We start from the raw sequence: 14,487 nt of genomic DNA, 5'->3' as shown, positions 1-14,487 counted from the left end.
GTTGGATGGCTGGTCACCTGTAAATTCCCTAATAACTTTACTGTGTGAGAGATGAGCTGGCAGACATACTAAGGAGTGGTTCCTTTTCACTCAGAAACGCCAGGAGATGAGGCCGAGTTTAGAGGTTTCAGTTGCAAATGAGCATCAGAACGTGGGCTCCGGGGAGCCTGAGGAGAGGGCTGTGCTCCCATAGCAGGTGTGAAGGGATTTGTTCACAGGGCTCCCTACCTTCCTACACACCCTCACACTCACCCACTCCATCTGGCAAACTCCGACTCACTCTTCATTGCACTCACAAATCGCTGTGGGACGTCCTCTCTGACCCTTTCTCCAGGCCAGTGGAGTCCATCATATCTGCCTTGCATCACCATTGTGGCTACTTGAGACATCGACCATCGAACGGATGCTCCTACAGTAGGACGATTTGTGTGTCTAATTGAATAGATGGTGAATTCTGGCCGCGGACCGGACCTATTCTTCCCTGTGTCTCCAAAACTCAGCCAGAGCCAGGCACAGAGCAGGCAGGTACTCAGAAAATGATGGATGATGCATGGATGGATGACGGATGGATGGATGGATGGATGGATGGATGGATGGATGGATGGATCAGAAATGAGGTTAAGTCTGGGGGGTGGGGTATCATTCTTTAGATCACTCTTTACAGCCTTTACATTCTAGGGTATAAAGGAAACACACATACAAGAGCATCTGCTTTGAAGCCAAAGTCAAAAAGCATAACTGCAGATGCGCATATGAAGAGGAGAAGTATGTTGGCATCACCGGTCAGCGCCCACCTTCTGACTGACTCTGTCTCCTGGTTTCCCAGGGAACCTGTTGGAACTCAGACAGTGGTTCTCAAGTGATGGTTCCTGGGCTTCCTACACCAGAATCACCTGGAGAGTTCATTAAAATGCAGTTTCTGGGGCCCTGCCCTCAGAGGTTCTCACTCAGTGAGTCTGGGGCAGGGCCCAGGAACCTGAATTTTTAATCAGCGCCAGTCAAATGATTCTGGTGCAGTGATAAATTTGGCAACAACTCACTCAGGAGGAACGGCGCACTGAGACGTGCTGGAATCGGGCCCATCCAAAGAGGCTGAGGAACTGACCCAAAGCCCCACAGACAGTAAATGGCAGGAAGAACCTGCTGAGTCCTCAAACACCTAGAAGCCCAGAGAGAAGGGGGACCTCTACCTCCCCGCCCCCCTCCAGCCCAGCATGAGGAAGCCGGCACACTCCCTGAAAAAATGGTCCCTCCCTGCCCCACACAGGCTGCAGTGAGCAGGGTCTGCCTTAGGCTCCCTGTCCCCTCACAAGGGCCAAAGTGGCAGGATTTATTGAGTGTTTACCAGGCAGAGAAGCCAGCAGCTGTTTCCAGTGTGTGTTTCTACCTTAACACAGCTCTCACTCCCAAACACAGGCTCTGCCAGAAAATGGTACCAGACCTGGAACACTGGCCCCAATTGTGTTCAGGCTGGAAAGGGCTCAAGGATGACAGGACCACAAGATCTTTCTGGTCATTTCCAAACATTCTGGCAACCACGAGTGGACAAGTAGCTCTCCCAGCCAGCTGGTGAGCTCCTGGGAGGAGAAAGGGCCCATTGGAAGGCGAAAGAAAACATCCAGCATCACCCAGACCCCTGCTTGCCCTGTAATCCAACGGTACCTCGTTACATTGTGGAATAGAAACTGCCCATTTGTTGGGCACACGATGGCCATTTCGTTGAGCACCTACTATGTGCCAGGCCCTATATTTGGTGCCTTACTGTTTTGTTTTGGTTCATCCTCACAATAACATCAGCACACAGGCAATATCATCATTATGTCTGTGTCACATCTAAGGAAACTAAGATCCAGTAAGATCAAGCAACTTGCCCCAAACCCAAGCTGGTCAGACGAGATGCAGAGTCAGAACTTAAATCTGGGTTTCTGTGCTTTTTCCAGGCTCCCTTGCTTCCAGCCGAGCTGCTCCCCACAGACCCCAGGCTGTCTGACCTCCCGACCGCTGTCCATGCTGCTCCCTCAATGCAGAATGCCTTGCCCCCGACTGCCACTGAGCATAATCCTTCTGGTTCCTCAGACCCAAGCCACAGGCCCCTTCTTGCCCAAAGCCCTCCTGAATCTGATCTCCCATCAGAATAGAGAAGTTAACCACTATGTTCCCACAGCACGTGGCTGGGACTGGTGTTCAGCCCCATGTTTTTCTCTGCCTTATAGTTGCTGATTTCCATGACAGTCCCCTAAATCTCAATCTCCAACACCCAACACCACCACACCCTGCCCCCAGCACCTCACTCAGTCTTCGGCCCCCCGCAGGCTTTCACACTGCCCCTTTGGTGCACTGCACAGGTCCAGGACCCAAGCGTTCTAAATGAACTCCACCCCCACTCCCCAGCCAGTGGTTACTGAGGGCATGTGGTCTCTGTCTCATGGAAGAGCACTGAATTCTCAGCTACAAGACCGGGTTTGAGGCTTGGTGCTGAAAGCAATTCACTGTGTGACTTGGCGAAGTCACTCAGGTTCCATCTGTAGAGTGGGTGAGTAGATCCTGTATCACGCATTTGCATCTTTCTCAAGGATCTAATCCACGGAGGCCTCAGAGTGGCTGTGGGTGCCTGCCTGAGAGACACTGAGGCAGGCTCAGCTGGAGGAAGGGGTTCTGAGTGGGAGTAAGAGACAGATTTGGGTGGGTCAGCTGAAGGGACCCAGGAATGTCAGGCAAGGGGAGCGGATTTGCTACACAGTGGGGAGTAGCTACTGCTCCCTCGTGGGACAGGACAGAAAAGTGAGGGTGGGGGCCGCTCACCTGGCACTGGTGTGGGGAGTGATGGAAAGAGAACCTAGCCCGAGACACCCCTCAGGAGCTAGCTTGCTGCAGGAAGCCTGCTTGTCATGAGATGAGGTTCTGGGCCAGTGTGAGTGGCAGCAGGATTGAGAAGGGAGAAGTTCTGGAAACGTCTCAGAAGAAGAATCTCTAGGACTCAGTAATGCCAGCACATAGTATCAAGGAGGGAACAGTGAAGCAAAGATGGCCCAAAGGTTGGATCCCATGGTCGTCACGTCTAGAGAGTCATGGGCAGATGTAGAGAAGCAGGCTGAGCGCCCGGGAGCCTGGTACTGAGGGGAAAGGGACACGGGGAGGGACAGGGAGAGAAGACCTGGATTCCGGGTTCCACGACAGCCCTTACCTTGAGCAGGTCACTGGTCCACTCTGAGCCGGTTTCACCATCAGTGCAATGGGGGGGAGACTCCTGCCTGCCTGGCATGGGTGTTCAGAGGTTTCCTGCACTTCCGTGGGTACCTACGGTGCCTACGCAGGATTAGCCTCAGAAACATTGACTAATAAAGTGGCTATGAATTTGCAATGCATTTCTATTCCACGATGTGACAGCTACCATTTATCAGTCACCTGCCATGTGCTGGGATAAGCAATCTGTTTATATTCATGATCTGATTTCTTCCTCTTAAGAATTCTACAAGACCCCGCTGCATTTAGTAGACCGTAACACTGAAAGTCAGAGCAATTAGGCAACTTTCCCAAGACCTCACAGCTGGTAATCGGCAGTCATCTCCAATAGCACCTAACAGGTACCGGACACTGGAGGCAACACAAAGGGTGTAAAACCTGGCTTGGACCTTCAAGGGACCCGATGGCAGTGACCAGCCTACAGAGGAACAGGTCTCTTTGAGGTATTTGTTCCAGAATTCCATTTTCTCTGCTGTGACTGTTGATAAACAGGGGACAGATATCTCCTGGCTTGACTCCCTGAGAGCTGGGCACCGGAAAGGGTGTCAAGCCCTGAGACCATTGTTCGGGATCAGCCATTGCACCCCCCGCCCGCCTTTCATCCACCTTTGCTGGGTGCTATTACTCAGCTCCGAGCTGTCACCAGGAGCTGCAAAGCAGTTAATTACAGAAGTATAATCCCCTTCTTCACAAGAAGCTGATCTTCTAGGGTTGTGAGAAGATAAGATTTATGCCTCTTTCAATTCCTTTATTCTCTCATCAACATACATTCATATTTCAGTTTCCCACATCGGAAACAAAAAAGGAAACCCGCTCAGCCCACTGCTGCCTGAGAGAGATAAATTAGGCGACACAAAGAGCCAGTCCTATAAACTCAATCTCTTTCCCTTCCTTTCATGTTTGTGATTATAAACAGAGTCAAGGGCAGCTGAAATATATCCCTCTGCCTGCCTGCCCGCCTGCCTTGTCCTATTCAAAGAGAGGAGACAAACACAGCGATAACTATCCATGTGGTACCATGGAAAGAAGGATACACAGGCCCCCCATGATCCAACGCCAGCCTGGTGAGCAGATCAGATAGAAAGACCTTTGTCTCCTGCCATTCTCTGGTCACAAAATTGTTTCTAAAGGCCCCAGAGAAGCTGGATGCCGTGCCACTGTGAATGCTTCCATTTTTTCAATTGGCAACACGTGTGATGCTATTTGCTCAAAAGAAAAAGCCTTTCCATTTGGCGGCCTATAGGGTGTGACTGCCAGGGCCGCTGGCCAGTTTCAGGAGCGTGTGGACACAGGTAGCTAGCAGATCAGACTATAGAACGAGGCCAATTTTAGCAGCCCCAGTGGAGCAGATTCCAGCCTCTTTGAAGAAAAGGTCCCCTTATTGGGGACAGCGGGCCCCAGTGTGACGACGTTATCTTCTACAGAGGAATTGGGGTGGGTTATTTTGATTACTGTCACTGCTGTTCAATTACTTTTGTTCCTTTTTGGGGATTCGCTGGTGTTATTAACTGTCAAGCGTTCTGTTGGCATGTGAGGAGCAAGGGGATCACAGAAATGGACTGATGTGCCTGAGGAAACAGAGCAAGTTGGTGGCAGAACTGGGAACGACGAAAGTTCGTTGATGACAATGACAATGAACTGGGCACTTACCACAAAGTGCTAGGACTGTGCTAGGCAGTATCTTACATCATCTCCCTAACAACTAAGAAGTAAACATTAGAGGCTTTGCAGGTAAAGGGATTGACGCTTGGAGGAGGTAGGATACTTGCTGGAGGTCACACGGTTAGTGGCTGCCTTCCAGAGCCCGTGCTGAACTGCCATGTGATGCCCCCCCCGCCAGGTACCCCTCTCAGGCCTCCTGACTCTCCTCGGGGGCTTTTCTGCAACTTCTGATTGGGGGAATGGAAAACATCTAATTTTTGAAAGATCATGAAGAAAGGGAGGAAAGGAAGAGAAGAAACTGAATCCAAGAGCCAAGGTGGCGTCTGTAATAAAATGTCATCCCGCAAGATCCAAGTCAACGGTCTTTAACAGACTTTGAGATTCAATCATCCCTCTATATTTCTAGCAGCACTCATTATTGTCGAAATCATTCTTCCAGTGTAAACACACCCTCATTCACAAATAGAAAACAAACTGTGTTTGAAAGTCGCGTAGCTTCCGAGCCATCCCTCTTCAATGACACACACCTCAGCATTCGCTCCCAAGGGAAGAAGATTAATAAAAGCCTTGGGCACTGTCTCCAGTTCAGGGCTTGGGACCTGTCCCCCAGATGAGAAGGTGCAGTGCAGTCTGACGCTGAGGCTGAACCAATCTTTTCCATCCGGGAGCTTTCCAAGTCCATTCTTCTCTCCGCTCCTGGACACCCTCTCTCAAGCCCTCAGAGGAAGGACAGCAACTCCTGACTCCGTCAGGATCATTCCGCTTATTTTTTCCGGAAGCCTTTCCAAGTTGATATTACAGCTGAATGCCAACCCATTAGATTTTTCTAACAGCTTCCAGGGGAAGGACATGCCCAGCCCAGCCCCACTCTTCTAGGAAGCTGGTACTTCCCACGGAGAAAGTACCAGCCTTGCCGAGAGAGAGAACCCAACCCTGCCCAGGACCTACCTATAAACTAGCTCCTAAACCTCACTCTTCCTTCCATTCCTCTCTAGTACTTTTTCTTTCATTAGCTTTCCTCCTTTTTTTCAGTTACAAAAGTAACACGTGCTCATTGTAATTTGTCATCCAATAAACAGAGTTGTAGAAAGCAAAGGTTTCCTCATTCTTCTCTAATCCAATCCCACATTCCTGAGTGAGCCAGAGTTGCCAACAGTCTGATGTGCGTCCTTTCACATATTTCTTTTGGTTCGTGTCGACATTAAAGATTCCCCTAAACCCAATTTTTGCCTTTGTTACACATATGGGATCAAACCATTCATGTTTCTCTACAACTTGCTATTTAGAATTAACACAAAAGCATGGACATTGTTTCAGGTCAGTACAGAGAGGTTGGACTCATTCTGTTCAACAACGTGGCAGGCATGAGATCACATAGTATGACTGCACCATATCTCTCCAAACCCAACCTATGTCCCTTGACTCTTCTGGATATCATATCATATCATATCATGCCTGACCCTCATATCTATGAAAGCCAAGGTTTCCCTCCATGTATAAGGGGTTAATATAATATCATTGGCTCGGTCCTTTCCAGGCTGGTCCAGCTTGGGGAGAGAACTCCTTACTTATATGATGTCCCCAAGAGCAGTCCCTGACAAGATAGTTCTGACCTGTCAGGCAAGATGCAGAACGACTTGAAAAGCAGGTTTCACTGCCATGAAATCGGGAGAAGTCCAGATTGGCAGTGAAAAAAACATCAAGCATAACTAAACCCTGAAGACGTAACAAACGGGCATGCAAAAATCTTACACATAATTCTAGGCATGAACCCAATACCTGCCAGAAAGACTTAAGAAAGTAATCCTTGAGAACACAAAAAGACATTGTTTACCAAAGCAAGATTTTTATAACGCTGTTGCTGCATTTTATCAGAGAGGGATGAGACCTGAAGGAGATAGGCTACAGACGTTTCTGTGCTCATTTGAACAGAATGCTAAAACACTCTGAGTCTGAACCGTTTCAAAACTGGAAGTCAATTCTTTGAGGCAATCTGCTTTTCTAGAGCTTGTATGGAAGTCACATCCCCACTTTTAGAAATCAAAATGAAATCTCACAAAAATGTATTAAGAACTTGTATCCTTTAGAATTAGTTATTTTATTTCTAGGATTCTATCCTAAAGAAATAATCAGCAAAGCCAGCAAAAATACACATAAAAGAATGTTTATCCCAGCATAACTTATAATTTTGAAAAACAGAAAACAAGCTAAATGGTCTACAACAGGGACATGTAATAGTACACGGCTATTAAAAAAATATTAGCAAAATGTTGAGTATTAAGAATAAATGCTTATAGTGCAATGTTAAGTTAAAAAGAAAGATATAAAATTGTATATTAAAACTATGTAAAAAGATTCATAGAAAATACTGGAAGGAAATACACCAACATATTAACAGTGGTTATTTCTGGGTAGTAGAACCATGTGTTACTTTTCTTACTCTTCTATTTTGCTGTAATTTATAAATTTTCTAAAATGAGCCTGTATTGATTTTTAGAATGGAGTAAATTAAATAGTCTTAAACGACACACAAAAGATAGAACTGACTCGACTATGTTTAGGATGATGGATTGGTATGCATGAGAAGAGACGGCCGGAGATAAGGCGAGGGATTTTCTGGGTTGGGGGGAGTGATGGGGAAAATCCCTCACTCTTGGTGTCTTTAAGAGTGTGGGTCATATGATGCTATACCTTCTGCAGAACAACAAGCACACAAGAAAAACTTAGTAACATCAAATAGATGACATTGTCAATTCACTCAACATTTAGAATGCATCTACTGGGTGCCACACTCTTGGGGAAATGACCAACCTTGCATCCTAGTTATTAAAAACAAGACTACACTTTGCGTTCATCCACGGTACAACTTGCAACACACTGATTACCTTGATTTCCCTCTACTGTTCTCAGAAAGGCAAACAAAAAGAAATATGAACAAGTTAAGATTTGCAATAGATGTCAAGAACATATTGGAAGTAGCCCCAGGACCTTCCACTGATGCTGCTAAAGGTGTATTCTTCACTAGGGGCAGTTCTGAGGGGAAAAAAATGCAGCCAGGCAGTTATCAAACTAAGGCTTGCAATTTCTCTGGTCTGGTCTAAAAGTTCTTGACCGATGGGTGTTCTCAGCAGGACCAGTAAAGTTACTAATCCACTCATTGAACAAATATTTACCGAATACCTACTATGTGTTGGTGCTATTCAAGAAGCCGGGATAATGCAGTGAATCAAAGTCCTCCCACCAATGGCACTTACATTCTAGTGCAGGAATAAGCAACAAATAAAAACAAACTAGTATCAACCAGGTCATGATCTCTGCTATGGAAAAAATAAATAAAGCAGACTAAGGGACTACAGTGACAGAAGGTTCTTTCCTAGATAATTAAGAAAAGTCCTCTCTAAGGAAGTGACATTGGAGCAGAGACCTGAAAAAACTGATTACACCGCATGACTATCTAGAGTAGTGTTCTATGTTGAAAGAACAAGTGCAAAGGCCCTGAGGCAGGAAGTACAGCCAGAAAACCAAAATGGCTAGAGCACTGTGAGCAAGGAGAGTGGGTGGAAACTGAGGTCAGGGCTGCAGCCAGCAGCTAGATCATGCAGGGCTTTTTAGACACGGTAAGGACTTCAGGTTTTATTTTAAGAGTAATAAGGAGCCTCTGGATGGTTTTGAGATGGGGAGTAAAGTAATCTAAAATGATTAGTCTGGCTACACGGCTAAGGGGAGGGTAAGAATATAAATAAGAATTTGGGCTAGGAAGCTGGCGCAGGAACCCAATGGAAGGTGATGGTGGAGATGGTGAGAAGTAGAATTCAAGACATATTTTGCAGATAGAGGTCACAGGATTTGGAGATAGATTAAATGTAAGGCAGGAGCAAAAAAGCGTCAAGGAAAATTCCAAGGTCTCTGGCTTAAGAAACTGAGTAAATGCTGGTGCTACATAATGATATGGGGGCCACTGGGGGAAGAGCGGGTATTTCGTTTTGTTTTGCTTTAAGCGGCGTAGTGGATGGTGGTGGTACCCAGCCCACACCCATCAGGCCTTACCACATCAGCGCACACTGGTTGACTCTACCTGCCAACATTTGCATCACTTGGCCTGGGCGCTTTCTCCCAAGCTGCAGAAACCACTCTGTGTGCTCAGCACCCCTCCTGGGAGCCTGGGAGCTGTCCTCAATCACTGACGCTCAGAAGTGGGTGTATAAAAACCCCAGGTCCCCCCTCCGGGTGGCAGGGGGGACATATGTGCTCCATACCATTTCCCAGGGTTCACCAGTGGGATGAAGTTCCAGTCCCCACAGTAGCAGCCAGCTTGATAACATGGCCTTCATTGGCCTTCTGCCCTGCCCAGCTCATGCTCCCCAATTCCCCACCAACGGTTCCTGCACCTTCCACATAAACGACCTACACTTGAATCCTTGGCTCTGGGTCTGGGGGAGTCCAAACTAAAACGGGAAAAACAGTACTATCTTCCGATTCCTTATGCCCCATTCCTCTTCACTCCGAGAGTCTTCCCTGATCAGTCTTTCTCACTCCTCCACCAGAATAACAGTAGCAGGGTCAAGGTCATCACTGAACCTCCGTCACATATGGTCGGGACAAAATGGACTAATTGGAAGACACCAGAGTGACAGCGGATCTCCCCATCCTGAGCCCTCGGCCTGCTAATAGTCAGTTTGCCTTTTCTTTCCCTACCACTGCATGCAGCTAACTCACCTTGCTGTCGCATTTTCAAAAGGAACACAGCACAGAAAGAACCATGATCTAAGAGCGTCTAGGGAGATGTCCAAACGGAAGAGTCAGGAGCATGATGGACCGTTTCTGTCCCCTCCTTCAGTGGACAGTTCAGCAAATGCCCTGTGACATTAAGGCCAAAGACTATTAGCAGCAACATCAAATGCTATTTATTAAGCATTGACTCTAGGAGGAACTAAACTCTGTCATCAAAAGCCAGGGGGCAGGGACCCGACTTGCCATATGCCGTATCACTTCGGGAAGCGTGCTTGTTTATCCAGTAGCATTTTACATGTCACAAATGATTCAGAATCATCACTGTCCACTTTCCTTCTGTTGACATGGATCGACTGTGGGGGCGGGAGTTAAAAAGCAAAAGCTGCACAAAGATCCTTTGGTTTGAGCAAAATATGCTTGCTAAAATGAACTGCTGTCAGCGTCCATCAGGCAGAATGCAAATACAATCGCCCTTTCTGCAAACAAGCAGATAACAACAGCACACAGTCCTGTGAGTGGTGAGGATGTGGAGTCTGTCCCCCTGGCGTATCAAGATGTACTGAAAACGGGGCTTCAGAATCAGTCGGACCTGGGATTCCACTCCTGGTGAGCCACTGACTAACCGGTGACATTGGGGGGTTATTTCGCCTCTTTCAGCCTTAGTCCCCTTATGAGCTAAGCAGAGAGAATATGCCCACGTCCTAGGGTGCCTGGGATGAAGGCAGACCAACAAGCAGAGCAAGCATGCCATCGATATTAGTTTCCTTCTCTGGTTAACTATTTGTAGCTGAAGGCAACCTGGCAAATCCACCCTGACGCAGTCAAGCCCTAAGAAAAACCATCTCAGTGATTCTCAAGGGAGGGGCGTTGCCCCTCAGAAATAAAAGAGGACCCTCCTGAGTAGAACTTCTTCCCCAGGCCCCAGTGCCCCTTCCTAAGGCCTCCCGTATGGTAGCACGAGCTCACGAGTCTTCCACTTCCATGTCCTCAGCACTGGTCACAGGGCGAGGCACACAGGAGGGGAACAAGATTGGTGCTGTGGAAATCGCACACTTTTGAGTTAGACAGGCCTGGCTTCAAGTCCCAGTTCTGCCACTTGCCTTGACGTCCTTAAGCCTCAGGATCCTTGTCTGTAAAATGAGTAATAAAATCTACTACAAAATGTTACGCATATGAACTGAGATAATAAAAGATGTAGACCCTAATAGAGTGCCTGACAAATTGTAGACACGCGAATAAAGTTAGCCCTTACTGAGAAACATTTGCTGCGTGAACTCATGGATAAAAAGAACTCCGTTCAATTCACAATGTTCACACCGCCTGCCACCTCCACAATAGAAACGTACCATGTCACATTTTCCTGTATGGATATTAATATGTAGCCAGAGTTCTTTTTTATAATGGCAAACGTTTCTGCCAGCTCTGACTTCGTGCAGCACAAGCATAGCCAACTCTTGTCTGTTCTTGGGATAGAAAAGGAACGCAACACACTGCCCACCCCCCTCTCGATCCCAACATTCACAAAGAAGGAAAATCTAATTGCGAATAGTGCTGAGGGAGTCTCACAGCCTCTCCTCCCAAAATATAGTAATTACAGATGGAATTTGCCACTTCCCAGCAAAACACCCTGACAGACATCACCTTCACTAAGGGATGAAGGTCAACATCACCAGTGATACACAGATTGGCATTACGGACCCCTTAATATGGTATGCTGAGGAGGACACATCACTTCCATGGTTTTCTTTCAGAAACTTCAAAACCCCAGTCTAATCATGAAAAAAACATCAGACAAATCCAAATCAAGGGATGGTCTACAAAATAACTGACCAGTATTCTTCGAAAGTATCAAGGTCATAGAAGAAAAGGAAATAACGAGCGCCTGGCACAGATTGGAGTCTAAAGAGACATGAAAATTAAATGCAATGGGGGACACGGGACTGGATCTGAATAAAGTTTGTCATTCAGTTTTGTTTTGTTTTTTTTAGTGTCAAGGGACACCTCCAAGGGGAAAAGGATTGACCAAAGGTCCAATTGAGGGACACATGGAAGAGAGAAGCTTAACCCCAGGAATGTGACTGACCAAATGGAGGTGAGAAAGATTTAGGAAAGGGTTCAAGTCTAAGCTCCATTGTGTTTAAAACCTGAGCACCAATGATACACTTTCTCTCCTTAGTCCCTATGCCCTCGAATCCCACTTAGAGTAAGAGAAGAAAGCGGAGTCACTTCGGCATTGTCCCACCGCAGCATAATTTGCTTTTGACATTTTCCTGAGTTACCAATAGAAATACTAGATGGTATAATATGGCAAAGTGCTTTTTAGACAAAAATACGCAGCACGCTTTAACCCACTGAGCCAACTGGCCACCCCTGGATCAGACTCTTTTGACACTAAAGTCTAAGCATCTCTACCAGGAAAACGTGCTGTAAGACTCAGACACAGAGCAAATGTTGAGAGCCACTATCTTTCAGGCTGGGACATGCTTGTGCAAGTTTTAGGATTTCCAGAATGTATCTGTAGAGATTAATACTATCTCACTTCCATTTTCTTCCATTGTCCCCTTGCCCACTCTCCCCAATGTTCCTCTTACCTCTTTCCATTCTGTGTTCTTGACCACATCTCATGTTTTAGGGTCCACTCTATATGGTAATTGGTCCCCTGACCTTTCCCAGCCTTCCTGTTTTGGTGTACCTGAGACAAGAGGGTAACAGCCTTGGTGCCAAAGGAAGCCATTCATTCATGTATTTATTCACTCATGCATTGGAGACCATCCAGTAACCCACAAGAAAGATACGATTTTTCCTTTTGTGGAGTTTACATAGTCATAGGGGGGAGACAGTCAAAAAACAAAGGAAGAAAGATACAAGAAAATAGTAATAATGAGGAAGATTGTGATAAAACTGAATCAAGAAGATGTGACAGGGTGTAACAGGAGGCTACTTCAGTTTGGACAGTGAAGGAAAGGCCTGTCTGAGGAGGTAAACAAGAGATCTAGATCTAAACAAGAGATCCAACTCTGCAAACACCTAAGGGAAGAGGGTTCCAGGCAAAGGGAATAACTTGTATAAGGGCCCTAAGCAGGTCCAAACTTGGCAGATTGAAGACAGGCAGATTATAGTGAGTGGAGGAGTAGAGAGTGGCCCAGATGAATCCAGATCACGTAGGGTCTTGTAGCGCTCAGTAATTGGTATGGAAAGAAAACTAGTGGTGCTAGATAGAAAGGATATAGAATCTAACTTATGCTTTAAAACAATATTTTGGCTGTTGTGTGAAGAATGGACTGGGGGGGGTGGAAATTGATAATGAGATTAGAAGCAGGGAGAACAGATTAAGGAGGGCTGCAGTCAACTAGCTAAGGGATGATGGTGCCTGGGTTAGGGTGGGAGAGATGAGAATAGCAGGTGGAGTCTGGAAAAAGCTAATAGATATTCTTAATGGACAAGCTGTGGGGAATGAGCCAAAGGGACTCAAGATTGCTCCTGGGTTTCTGCCTTGAGCCCACTGACGTGTGGTGATGTCACTGATTGAAATAAGGAACGCTGGGAGAAGTTGGAGGTGGGAAACGGAGAGTTCTATTTCAGATGGGGTAAGTTTGAGATATTTATTAATGACCTGATGAAAACCCCCAGCTCATACTTTATATGTATCAGCAAAGGATGATGAGATCCCAAACATTGCCTTCCTTTTCAATTCTTTTTTAAGTAGAAATAAAGAGAACGATAACTGAATACAACATTCAGTCTTTCGTAAAACATTTTATGTTCAGAGGTTTGGTAGTAGAGCCACAGCCTTTCTGGACAGGCATAAGTAGCACTAAGCAATTGTTCAGGGGGCAAACTAATTAAAAATTTAATTCTATGATTTTCATCTTAATCTCATTTCCCCATTAGCTTTAATCAATGCCCACAATGTAGCAGAACTTTCCATTTAGATAAATGACTGAGTAGGGTACCTAATTAGTCTGTTGGTTATGAACCACTTGATAACAAAAATTATGCTAATTACTAAAAACCACACTCTAATTTTTAAAGCATTTTATTAGCACAAAAGCTATGTTCCTGTGATCAAATGAAATGTTCTTTTTCCGTTACACTCACCAATTGTTCAAACCTGTTTCTCTTTTAACTTCCAGAAGTCAAGTTGTAGGGCATTTGAGAAATGTCTGTTCGCCCTTGCCTCGCACTATAACACAAACAATAATGAAAGTTGTACCAATAAGAAGATCCCATGATTTTCTCAGCTACCCCTGGGTGCTTCTGCGGCACCTGCAAGAATAAAAAAAGAAAGAAAGAAAGAAATCAGGCCAGAAATCACTTAAAACAACTAAGCAAAAGTGACGTGGGGCTGTGAGAATTGGTTTGAGGAAGGGAGAAGTTTTCAGCTGGTTCCAATGCCAAAGTGGTTGCTCACTAGCTTTGCAAACCAGGGGTATTCATTCGGTGACCGTCTTTCATATCATCTATGGCAAAGGTTCTACTGCTTTCAAGTCCCACAGCAGCTCTCAGGATGCCCAAATCTTTCAAGTTCCTTCAGTATAAGAGATCTTCATTTAAAAGACCAAACTCAATGACTCTGGCCTCCTGTAGCCTTTTCAGCCCTTTTAACAGTGCTTTCTCCACTTGGGTTTTCACTGCCTCGTCAATAAAAGGGTGAGGAGTGGAGACTGGTGCCTGTTATCAATGAAAACCAATAAAGACTCCTTCTCATGCTGGACATGGCCTCAAAACAGAAGGATAGGTTATCTGACGGTCCACGCAGGTGGTGGCCAAGCACATTTAATGAATAAACCTTAAAGGGAAAGAAAACGGTTTTCGGGCTGCGGAGGCCCGTGTACATTTTATGGCGATGAA

General features: G+C 46.0%; 1 long non-coding RNA gene across 6 annotated transcripts in view; it reads right to left on the bottom strand.

Annotated features, from left to right (window-relative positions):
* LOC109455113 (uncharacterized) overlaps positions 1 to 14,487 on the bottom strand; it is a 69,373-nt gene that overhangs the window by 54,539 nt on the left and 347 nt on the right. For 5 of the 6 annotated variants that reach the window (XR_012497580.1, XR_012497576.1, XR_012497578.1 and 2 more), the window contains exons 2-3: positions 13,735 to 13,902; positions 12,228 to 12,328 (exon numbers count right to left, since the gene is read on the bottom strand). This is a non-coding gene — a long non-coding RNA (uncharacterized LOC109455113). Of the gene's footprint in view, positions 1 to 9,621; positions 10,767 to 12,227; positions 12,329 to 13,734; positions 13,903 to 14,487 lie in introns of all 6 variants that reach the window. The other variant, XR_012497577.1, reaches the window with a different exon arrangement.

The sequence above is a fragment of the Rhinolophus sinicus genome, linkage group LG06 (genome assembly GCF_036562045.2).
Source record: "Rhinolophus sinicus isolate RSC01 linkage group LG06, ASM3656204v1, whole genome shotgun sequence".
Taxonomy (NCBI): domain Eukaryota; kingdom Metazoa; phylum Chordata; class Mammalia; order Chiroptera; family Rhinolophidae; genus Rhinolophus; species Rhinolophus sinicus.
This window is presented reverse-complemented; position numbering and strand designations above follow the sequence as displayed.